The 11,183-nt window shown below is 38.7% G+C and overlaps 1 long non-coding RNA gene across 3 annotated transcripts; it reads right to left on the bottom strand.

Moving 5' to 3' along the window:
- Positions 1-1,006: 1,006 nt before the first annotated feature.
- Positions 1,007-10,794, bottom strand: LOC102553826 (uncharacterized). Of its 3 annotated transcripts, none has more exons than XR_015622189.1 (3): positions 9,982-10,794; positions 9,770-9,837; positions 1,007-1,606 (listed from the first exon to the last, which is right to left on the bottom strand). It is a non-coding gene; the product is annotated as an uncharacterized LOC102553826 (long non-coding RNA). The 3 variants fall into 3 exon arrangements; XR_015622190.1 differs by having other exon boundaries at positions 10,603-10,794; XR_015622191.1 differs by having other exon boundaries at positions 10,753-10,794.
- Between the last annotated feature and the right edge of the window lie 389 nt (positions 10,795-11,183).

Below are 11,183 nucleotides of genomic sequence, written 5' to 3'. Positions count from 1 at the left end.
TCATGACTAACATACTATGGACAGTTAGTGTCTTCTGGTGGTGGCTTGAACAATTTTCTGTAAGGGTTTATCATGGTGTTATTAAACAATAATTTAATTTAGAAGAGATACAAACATAGGAATCTAAGAAATAGAGATGATGTGGGTGGAATAAATGGGAGAAATATCAAAATACATTAGTAGAAACTCTCAAACAATAAATATTTTACAGCATATTCATCAATATTATGGACATAGAGAATGTTTTATTATATAGGGATGTTTCATTAAGTGACTTTAACTAATTCTATTAACTACAATATGTTTGCCTTCTGGTTCAGGGTTTCCTACATAGCAGAGCAGCTCTCTTGCCGTGATCTATTGAAAGTCAGCTCTCCCAACAAGTATTTGTCTCTGCTGGCTTCTCAATGCTCATAGTTGATAATGGGCAGCTAGCTCATGGTCCTTTTCTATTCTGCCCAGGACCATTTCCACTCAATCTTGTCCACCTGGTATATGATCAAGGAGACTGTGTGTGTGTGTGTGTGTGTGTGTGTGTGTGTGTGTGTGTGTGTGTGTGTGTATGTGTGTGTGTGGGTGTGGGTGTGTGTGTGTTGTGTGTGTGTGTATGTGTGTGTTTGTGTGTGTGTGTGTGTGTGTGTGTGGTATCCTTTGTCTTCTGAAATGGACTTCTACCTCTCTTCCTTTGGGAGTGTGCCTTGGGCCTCTTGCCATGGTGGCAATTCTCAAGTCTTGGAAAAGCTGGGGTCAGGTTGGTTGTGGTAGCAGATTGGCTGTCAGAGACATGGGGAGTTTTCTCAGATGTGCAGTTCCATTGTGCACTCATCCATTCAAGACCTACTTGGGACCCCTTGGAGTCCTATCTAAAGGAGTCCTCTGTTCTCTGATTTGCTTTAGAGGACAGCAGCCTACTGCAGCCTAGATTTTGATGTCTTTGTTTCAGTCAAAATGTTATTGAAATCTATAGACCTCAGCTTGTGTGACGCTGAGTGACTGAGCATTTCACTTGTCTTTGTTTCTTTAATTTGCCAGACATATTTCACACATTGCTAAAGCATGTAATTTATACATCACTAATACACATCTAACTATGTAATTGGTTATTTAACAAGAACAGATAAAGATGTTTCTTCATTGTAGTGAGCGGCGCGCGAAGTAAAGATGGTGCCAACAGCCAGCCCCGTTCGATGAATAACTTACCGCGCAGGCTTGTCCCATCGTCAGGGCAGCTGAATGATAATGAGGTGATCCAGAGCCCTCCTGTGGTGAACGACAGTACTGCGCATGCGCGGGGTTTTGCACCTGCTGTCAGTCTGGCTGGGGCGGTACTATGCTAATGGAGGTTCATGCCGCGCCAATCTCTGGAGGACAAGTAGCTGGGATGACAGCGGGGTGACTCGTGCCCCGCCAATCCCTGAAAGAATATTAGCATACTGTTGTGTATATAAGGCGAGCGCTTTTGCTGCTCGAGTCCCCGTGTCAACAATGAAGGTGTCCTGCAGTAAAGGCTGTTGAGAAGAATCCAACTGTGTTGCGTCTTCCTTGCCAGCTGAGGTGGGCGCGACACTTCATAACTGTTTTTATATCATCTTGGACTATTTTGCAACTAATAAAAAATTATAGAATGACAATGAATGCCTATAGAAATTATCAACAATAAAATGCTAAGGGTTAAGAACAGTACATGGACAACTGTATATGGTTGTGATTCTAGAACATTCTACATCTGTGTCAACAAACATGATTACAAGTTTATGTGTGAAAATTTTGGCTATGTTAAATTTGGAGTAATTTTAATTTTCCTCCTTATGTTTTTGTTGATTTTCATAATTTTTATTTATTATTATGTTACCATCATCATTAGTGTAATCATCAATTATCCTTATGATGATACTGAAATTTGGGCATAGGGTCTTGCACACGATGGGCAAGTACTACTACTACTAAGCTATCCTCTAGCCCGATTTTCTAAGTTTTAAATAAATATTTTTTCTTGAAGAGTTGAAATTTCTTTTGTCATCATGTCTGGCTTTGGTTTTGTTTTGACACAGTGTCTTGATAAGTAACCCAGACCAACCTTGAACACTCTATGGAGCTTAGACTGACATCAACACTCAACGTCTTCCTGCTTCAGCGTCCCAACCACTGAGATTGTTGGCATATGTTACTAAACCCACATCATTTTTTTTTTACTTTTTCAACTCAGGAAGTCTACATTTACTTTTAAAGGTAACATTTTTTTAAGTATCAGTGGTATAATTTTTCTTTCTTTTTTTTCAGTAAGAAATGTGGAGTCCTAGACATGAAATGTGTTTTAGCCAAGAGGGCTAGAGAATGATAGGGCATATTTACAAATGTATGTTGGTGAGGAAAGAACTGAAGATATTTTAAAATACAAAATGTAATCATGGTTCTAGATATTAAGCAATCTCCTCTCTCGCTCTCGCTGTGTGAGCGTGTGTGTGTGTGTGTGTGTGTGTGTGTGTGTGGTGTTTGCCACAGCATGTGTGTACATTTCAGGAGACAACCTGTGCGAGTTGGTTCTCTCCTTCCAACACTTGGGTTCTCAGGTTGGAACTCAGGTCATCAAGCATGGCAGTAAGCACCTCTATCCACTGAGCCGTCCTGTCACCCCCACGTCAAGGCATTCAGAAGATGCATTCTCCTCCTCCTCAATCATTTATGTCCAATTCTCCATCTCTGTCAGATGTTCTAATGGTTTATGAGGACACTGTCCCTCATTTCTACATTGTGTAATAGCAGGAAGACTTTCTAAATGCAGTTTAACTCTCAAGAATGAAATAGATGATTCTGAGTAAGATTTAAAAACCAAAGCATGCAAATAAGTGCTTCTAAAGCCTGTACTCAGAGCACACATGTGAATGTTGGGTGAATGCTTGCAGAATGGCTATTACTAAATGACAAACCAGAATGACTCTAGAATGAAGAGAGGGGCAGGGAACATATGGCATGGTGTGTTATGGAATTTTATAATAGGATATGGTATGCTATTTCATTGTAAATTAACTTTCCTGTTGTATATGATCTTGGATAATGTTGAGCACATACAAATCACTGCACAAATGAAAGAGATCAGAGAAAAACATAGTATTACAGACTCTTTACTGAGTGGGGTGCTGATCATCTGGTTGACTGGCATTGCTTTGACTCTCAGTTCTTGCAGTAGTTTGATTCTTTTCTGCTCCCCCAACCTTTTTCTTTTTTTAAGGTGCTGAAGATTGACTCTTGTGCTTTGGATGCTAGGCAAATGCTGTATCACCATACTCTGCTCTGGTCTCAACAGCGCCTTTATCTACTGTCAAAAGTGAGCTCTTTTGGTTGGCCAAAGAGTTGCCCTTTGACTGTGGTTGCAAGTGAGATCTGGAGTCATGATTTGATGTCTGGCTGGCTGGCTGGCTGGCAAGGGCAAATACTTTGGGTTGCCCCAGGTCCCTTGGTTGATCTTGAATTATGATTGTAACTGACACCTTTGCATTAATGCAAAGGCAGTCGTTCTCAACAATCTTAATGCTGTGACCCTTCAATATAGTTCCTCATGCTGTGTTGACCCCAAACACAAAATTATCTTCATTGCTACTTCATAACTGTAATTTTTGCTACTGTTATGAATTGTACTGTAAATATTTGATGTGCAGGACATTTGATATTTGAACACCATGAAAGGGCTATTCAATCCCAGAGGGTTTGTGACCCAGTAGGGTTGAGAATTATTATTATTATTATTATTATTATTATTATTATTATTCAGACACATAAAGAGAACTGAAGGAACCCTCGTGGATTAAAATGCTGGACAGGTTATTCTCTATTGTCTAGCTGTGTGAGAAGGTAGTAAATCTCCTTGGGCTCTGAATACTGTATTTGGTTGGATGGGGCTAAGATCTCAGGAACACACTGAAGTGACAGGTTTCCTTGATGTTTACTCTTTGGCTTCTAAGCCACAGATTTATTTCTTCTTCCTGGCAGCAGTTGTGTCTGTTTCCTTTACTCCTGCAGGGTCTTTTACTCAGTACTCCCTTTCTTTGTGAAAGAATGAGAGCTGAGAGGACAGCGTGTTTAATTAGGAATTTAGTACCCCTTTATTGCCTTAGAAGCTTGAAAGTAAGTGTCTGGGAGACAGCACAAGGACTCAAATGGAGATAAAAGATTTGTTTGGGCCAAGGTCTTAGAAGCAAAGGTACAATAAATAAGATTGGGAGAACACTTTAATGTTCTGAATTAAGAGTCTGAGTTCCTGGAAAATTTCTTATGTTCTATAAATGGAAGGTAGAAGACTGTTAAATTGAAAGCAGGGTGGCTCTAAATTTCCCCTGCATCACAGTATTACCTTTTTTTGTATTTTCCTGTATCACCTATAGGCAGAGGAACTGTTGACTGTTTTTATTGTTTATTCTACTTTTTGGTTGGGAAGTTCTTCTGACTCTCCAATAATATGAGCTAAAGGTTACTTAAGCTTACATTACAAATTTGATCATTTTTTAGATTAATCCAAGGAAGAAGGAAGGAGGAAAGAATGAAACAAACATAAGGTAATTCATAAATTTAGTATGATCTTCCAATTAGAGCTCTTATATAAATAAGAAAAAAAATCTCTTAAAAGAGAAGTACTGGGATTAATGATGTACACCAACTTGACCAGCTGAATTTCTCCATAAAAGAAAAAAGAAAAACACAGAAAACTATTTCTATATACACAAGCAATCCTAATTCACGATAATGACCCCTTTGTGTATATTGGTTTCAACTTTGCTTTATTAAGGAAGCTTTTCAATGTACTTTCTTCAAAATTATCCAACAACCCCTTTGTGTGCACACATGTGTTTGCTACATTATTTTTTTTACAAAACCAATGGCATGCAACAGGTCAACAAAACTCTAATAGGGTAAAAGAGAAACAAGTCTTAAATTCCTAGAACAAGGGTCACTTCCAATTGACAACCACAATAAGAGGAAATATTTTTTCTCCTAAGGAGTCTCAAATGGGTATATAAACAAAACCTGATGGCAAACTGGAGATGAAATGAGTGTGTGAGAAGGCTCTAGGAGGAGCTTTGGGATGGGAAACTATGATCAGAACACAGTGTAAAAAATAGAACTTTTATAATTGTGATAAAGAGTCCTTCACAAAAACAACAAGAATGTAACTTTACTGAATTTCCTTTTTTCTGCACCTCCAATTGTAGCTTAATGTCATTATGCAGGTGAAGGCAGGTACAGGATAGAACGAAGCCTGTCATTGGATGAGAAGGAAGGATGGGCTGGAGTACAGTTTTAGAGGAGGAGGAGGAGATGGGAGCGAGAGGAGGGAGCAGCTGAGAGAACAAAGCAGCCAAAGTTAAGATTTCTCTCTGCACATTTACAGGTTGTTATGACTATTCTGAAGGGATGGATGTGTGCAGGATTTTGTATGTCTACATGAGCAATTAAATCATATCAATTGAATCAGAGGTTATTATATGGTGTGTTCTTTCACGATTTAATTGAGTTCAAGAGATTGTGTGGTGGAAGGATACTCTGGGCCAGCCATGGAATCGGGATGTGTATGTCTGGCATGGTGGCAACCTGCCATGGGAACGAGGTGGGTAGAGAGATTGTTGCTGGGATCAGAGAGCAGCCATTGGCAGTGCGATGTGGGAAGGAGACTCTTTGTTGAAAGAAATGAAAATATCCCACAGATGCCATGTTGTCCTATGGTGCTGGCACTAGTGCGGGATAAAAGAAATGCCTTTATTATATATACTGCAACAGGTGTTGATCAAACATGTTGGGCAAGAATCCACCAGTAAGTTAAGATTATTACCCTGAGAGTTGAAAGTTTTATTTTCTAAGTAAGAGGGTGATGGAACCATGTTGAGTCACGTTATGGCCCAAACACAGAATCCTCAAACAAAGGAATAGAAGGGGATCTGCTCACAGACTCTAGGTTGTCTGAGCTGCTCCTAGCTACAAAGAACTAAAAAATGGACGCTGCCTGCTTCCTTAGCAGATGTTGATTAGTGACACTGATAAGTTTTACAATATACTCATATTCTTTCTAATATGGGATCCACGGGAATTTTGGGTCAAAATCCTAGTTAGACAAGCTGCCTACTTCTTAATGACAGGTGTCATTGAAAGGAGATTAAGTTTGTTTTTAGAAGATATTAGAGTTTAACTGAATCACTTGGGGATTTTCACCCATAGTTGGGAACTTAGGGAAAATTAGTCCCTGAATCTAAGTTGAGACTTGTGATATTTATAAGTTAATATGGTGTTAAAAAATAGAATACAGATATATATTATGGAAGTTAATAATAAATAAAATCTGAGGCTCCAGGTAGAGAGCTTGACAGATCAATGTATTTTAGGCTAAAATTCTGGCTCAATAAGTTGCTTACTTCTTATTCGTATTAGAATTGATAGAAGGTGTTTAATTTGTTTTATAAATTATCCCACTAAGGCTATATGGCTCGATGATGCCAGCTAGTGAGGGTTCATGGTTATTTTTGATATTTACCACAACAGGAAGCTCAGGTTCTCATAAAGTGGGCTCCACGGGAATTTTGGGTTCATTTCCTGAAAGGACAGACTAGAAAAGCCTAAATAGGCTCATACCCTATTGTTTAGCTTACTTCTTTTTTAAAATTGTTTAGTCTTCATAATGGGTGTGACTTTGAATTTTTTGGTTATATTATTGCTCTGGGAGAGACTGCAGGATACAAACTTTTCTGGTTTCAGACTAAGAAACACGATATTTTGGGAGAAAGGTTTTGTTCTTGTGTTTTTAAAAGGGTAATTAGGCTCTGGACACATTTCAGAGTCATATGGATTAGGTTTGATAGAGGGAGACTGCTTGGAGAACTAAATTCAAGAGAATCATACAAAAAGATATCTCAATTCTAAACATTTGTCTTGAGAATTATATTTTGGAGAACATACCTACTTGGATTCCTGATCTCTAGGACTTTCAGCTGGGTCCAATCAAGAAAGACACATCCAGCTACAACATCTGCTCCAATTCCCTACCACCACCACCACCCCCTGCCCAAGGATGTATCAATGCACAGGTACAACTTGAAGAAGTTATTGATGTGTCATTGCCCTGATTCCCTGGATTTGGATGGGGCTGAAAGTGGTTATTCTAAGTTTGTTTCTATGAGGAATTTAGAAATGGTCATAATTTAACAAGGAGCAATTAGCTAGATGGATTTTTAAAGCCATAAACTCATTTGATAACTAGAGTAAAATCATATCTTTACTTTGGTATAGAATTTATTGTTTACAAAATTTTAAAAATACAAGGTTTGGACCCTTCTATTGATGCCATACCAAATTTCTGAATTGATTAAACATGTGAATTAAGGGCCAAATAGCAAATTTATGGCTCTACGTTTATTGATAGAGTGCTTTCAAGATAATAGATTGGGATAGTTAATGGACAACAGTCCAAATTACTTTATATAAATAGATGGTTTTCAAAAACATGAGAAATCCTCAAATATGACATTTAAAGTTATTTACTTTTGTTGAGACACATCTGCTCCTAACAGATCTCCTTTGGTGGATTTAATGAAGAAGTTGAGCATCTCTACCTTTAGGTGAGGTAGTACTTTGTGGCTAGGTAGCCACTGGGCAGAAACTGCTTATTTCATCTACAAACTAAAACTGTCCAAAAAGGAACACATGCATAATACTTGACTGATAGACTTTGCCAAGCCAGAATTATCAGGCCTTCAAGATTTCGGCATTTCAAGGGTCTGTCAGTTGATCCTAGACCAGAAGGCTGAAGACTTGTGCTCACATGTATCTAGCAGAAGACTGTGCTAGTGGAGATTTGTCTCTACAACCTTTTTCTTTTCTGCAAGTCATGTTAGGCTTCCTATGTTTTTAGATATTTGGTCATTCACAGGTTTCTGACGGGGTTGGAGACTAATTATAGTCTCATAGCCTACTCAGGCTGCTTAACCTTGAAAATACATATTAAGTTGAATAGTTATCAGAGAGTATTCAAGCTAGCCAGGATATAACATAGATATTAAGCCTTTCTTAAGCTGGAATAGATAACTAAATGTTCTGTTTAACTGATAAAATGTAGGACTAGGTGTTAGGTATATTTTATGCTTTTAAATTACAAAATGAGAATAGTTATGCTCAGCTTATATTTTTAAGAAATGTTTTTTCTTTTTTTTTCAATTAGACAGAAAGGGTGAAATATAGGTTGATGTCATTATGCAGATGAAGGCAGTTATAGAATAGATCGAAGCCTGTCATGGGATGAGAAGAAAGGATGGGTGGGAGAAAAGTTTTAGAGGAGGAGGAGACAGGAGTGAGAGGGGGAGCATCTAAGAGAACATGGAGGCAAATGTTAAGATTCTCTCTGCATGTTTACAGGTTGGTATGACTATTCTTAAGGGATGGATATGTACAGGATTTGTATGTCTAGATGAATAAACTATATCTTTACTAGGTGGACAGTTTATATCCTTATCAATTGTCTGTAAGTTAATTGTGTGGATGTATTGCACATTGAGCATGGAACACATAAATCTGGTTGTTGGGCTCCAGTTTGCTGAGTAATGATTGCACAGGGTGTTGGGAGTGTGAGCAGACTCTGTGACAGGAAGCTGTGCTAGGCTATAGAATGCTTAGAGATAGTGTGGTGTGGGGCCATGCTATCACCATCCATGGTAACAGGTGTGGTAACAACTGTCCATGGGGACAGTGTCCATGGGGACAGCTGACAGAGAAACAGAAAGAATGTGCAGATTCATGTGAAATGGGAACTCATGGGATCAGGATGTACAAGCTCTTTTAATTTTACTGCAACATCCAACCACTCCCAGGAAGCTAGTTAGTGTGCAGCTCTATCCTAGTTGGACTGTATGTGTGTGTATATGTATATACTCGTCTTTCTCTCCCAGCGGCCATCGCTGTACCTCTCATCACAAAGGGGGAAAGGCTAATGGAAGGTTGCAGAATGGAACACTTGGAGTCCTATGTGCACTGAGAACTCATTTTAAAGAGAGGTGAATCCACATAGCATAGGATGAACCGTTTAAATGTATGCGATTTGGTGTCATTTACAACAAATATGGCACCGCACTACAAACACGCCCACTCAGGTGTAAAACAGTACTGTCACCCAGAAGGACACCCTGCACCCACTCAGTAGTTACCCCTCACCCTCCAGCTCTTGGCAACCACTCATCTGCCTTCTGCTTCTATAGATTTCCCATTCTGGACATTTCCAATATAATATATATATATGATATATATAAATAATATAAGTATAAATATAAATATATATAATATAAATATAAATATAATATACAAAAATAAATATAAATAAATATATCATATAAATATGTAAATATATAAATATCTGTATAAATATATATTTAAATATAAATTATATGAACAAAATAAACATAAATACAAATATAAATATATATAAATAATATAAATACAAATATATAAAACTATATATAAAATGTATAAATATATTATATAAATATGTAAATATATAAATATATGTATAAATATATTTCTATATAATATATAAATATAAATACAAATACAAATATATAAATAATATAAATATATACAAATATATAATACATAAATAAATATAAAAATATATAAACACATTGTATAAATATGTAAATATATAAATATGTGTAAATATATGTATATATAAAAATATAAATATAAATATATACAAATAATACAAATAATATAAATATATAAATAAATATAAATATATATATACGTTTTGTATCTCGATTCTGTTAGATGGAACCCTGTTCGGAGCATCATCCATTGTCCTGCTTTGGTTTTCTGTGGAAATAAAAAAACACCAAAGCAACTCAAAAAAAAGCATTTAATTATTTATTTAGCACACACTCGTAGATCATGGCACAGGGCTGAAGAAAGCCAAGGCAGGAAGTCGGAAAAGGAACCCAGAGACAGGAAGTGACTTACAGGCCGTGAAGCAACAGTGTTTTCCTGGCTAGATCACCACAGCTTTCTTTCTTGTGCTACTCGGGATCATGTGCCCCTGGGGTGACACCATTCATGGTGCACTCCTGCATCCATCCTTCATTCGGGAAAAGCGTACAACATATTCTACAATACGGACTCTGCGCTGTGTATTGTATTCTATATATTCTATAATATGGACATTGATGTTTTCAACTGAACCTGTGCCTCAATGCTTTGGGTTTAAACTTAGGGGTGCAATTTTTAGCCCGTGCACTATTTTTATGCCTTGCTTTTAAGAAAACAGTAAAACCAATGCCTGTGACTGATTCCTTCAAGCGCTAAGGCCATGTGCAATCGACGCCAAATGACAGAAGCTACATCCGGACCGACCAGGCTGTGTAGGTGGGTGGGTGGCGTTTCCCAACAGGCTTCCAGGAGGAGAACGAAGTAGGACTTGAAATCAGGCATTGGTCTAAGTTCCTTGCATTGGCTGGTGGTAGGGTTTTCAAATACAGGATACCCAAGTTCAATTTGCTAAACAAATATTTTTTCAAACATAAGTAGGCTCCGCGAAACCTTTCATCACTTTGTGAAATTTAAACTCTCTTCTTAAATTCTCACCCGCTCCCGGCTTCGGGTTTCCACTTCCTGTTTCCAGGGTCACCTGACCCAAACCTCACAAACCAGAAGACATTTTGACCCCTTTATTTTAATCTGGAATAGTTTTCCCCTCGACGTTTCTCCCTTTTGTACACCGATGTCCGGACTTGCCTATCTGCCCGACCCGTTCCCAGCACCTCGTTGTGAAACTACAATTCCCAGAGGCCTCTGCGCTCCGGACGCGGCCAACGGACTTTCCCAAAAGCCTTAGGGGTGGCCTACTGAGGTCACCGTGTGCCTAAAATACAATTCCCAGAGGCCTCTACGCTCCGGACGGACGCTGCCCTGGAGGTTTCCCAGCAGCTTCCGGGGTGAAGCGCTGAAAGAGGTTATTACGTCATCCAGCACGCACCTCCCATCACGTGTCCAGGTCCAGCCAATCAGAACCGAGAGCAGGGGAGGCAATGGTAGCCTGCAGTCCTGAAGGGCTCAGAGGCAGGGCGAATATGTCAGGGGCGTGGCCAGCCTGTCGGGGGCGGGGCGAGCGTGGCGAGCGTCTGGGGGACCGCAAGGAGCGTGTCGGGGACCGGACGAGCGTGGCG

Source organism: Rattus norvegicus, chromosome 6 (genome assembly GCF_021556685.1).
Source record: "Rattus norvegicus strain SHRSP/BbbUtx chromosome 6, alternate assembly SHRSP_T2T, whole genome shotgun sequence".
In the NCBI taxonomy this organism is placed as follows: Eukaryota; Metazoa; Chordata; class Mammalia; order Rodentia; family Muridae; genus Rattus; species Rattus norvegicus.
Note: the sequence above shows the minus strand (reverse complement) of the source record. Positions and strands in the feature narration are given on the sequence as shown.